Below are 880 nucleotides of genomic sequence, written 5' to 3' on the forward strand. Positions count from 1 at the left end.
GATACTTTTTATTTCTTTTTCTTACATAATTACCCTGTCTAGGGCTGGGTGTGGTGACTCATGCCTGTAATCCCAACACTTTGGGAGGCTGAGGTGGGTGGATCACCTGAGGTCAGGAGTTAGAGACCAGCCTGGCCAACATGGCAAAAACCCGTCTCTACTAAAAATACCAAAATTAGCTAGGTGTGGTGGTGGGCGCCTGTAATCTCAGCTACTTGGGAGACTGAGAATCGCTTGAACCTGGGAGGCGGAGGCTGCAGTGAGCCGAGATCGCACCACTGCAATCCAGCCTGGGCAATAGAGCAAAACACTGCCTTAGAAAAAAAAAAAAAAAAAAAGGCTGGATGCGGTAGCTCACACCTGTAATCCCAGCACTTTGGGAGACCAAGGCAGATGGATCACGAGGTCAGGAGTCTGATACCATCCTGGCTAACATGATGAAACCTTGTTTCTACTAAAAATACAAAAAATTAGCCAGGTGTGGTGGCACGTGCCTGTAATCCCAGCTACTCAGGAGGCTGAGGCAGGAGAATCGCTTGAACCTGGGTAGTGGAGGTTGCAGTGAGCTGAGATCACACCATTGCACTCCAGCCTGGGCAACAGAGCGAGACTCTATCTCAAAAAAAAAAAAAAAAAGGAAAAAAGAGAGAGAGAATAAGCACCGTTGGACCTCCTGCATGCTTCTGGGAGTCATATCACAGGGGAAGAAAGTACATAGGAACCAGGAAGTGAACCTACCCCTTCTTATGCCTTACAGGGCAAAGAATAGTAGATTTCGAGCCCGGGGGTAATAGACTGTGTACGGGGCACACCCTCTACATTTCCTGTTGTTTTATGAGGCCCAACTTCTGTCTCGTGACCCTTCAAACCAATAATGCTT

This window comes from Trachypithecus francoisi, unplaced genomic scaffold (genome assembly GCF_009764315.1).
Source record: "Trachypithecus francoisi isolate TF-2019V2 unplaced genomic scaffold, Tfra_2.0 Lachesis_group0, whole genome shotgun sequence".
Lineage (NCBI taxonomy): Eukaryota > Metazoa > Chordata > Mammalia > Primates > Cercopithecidae > Trachypithecus > Trachypithecus francoisi.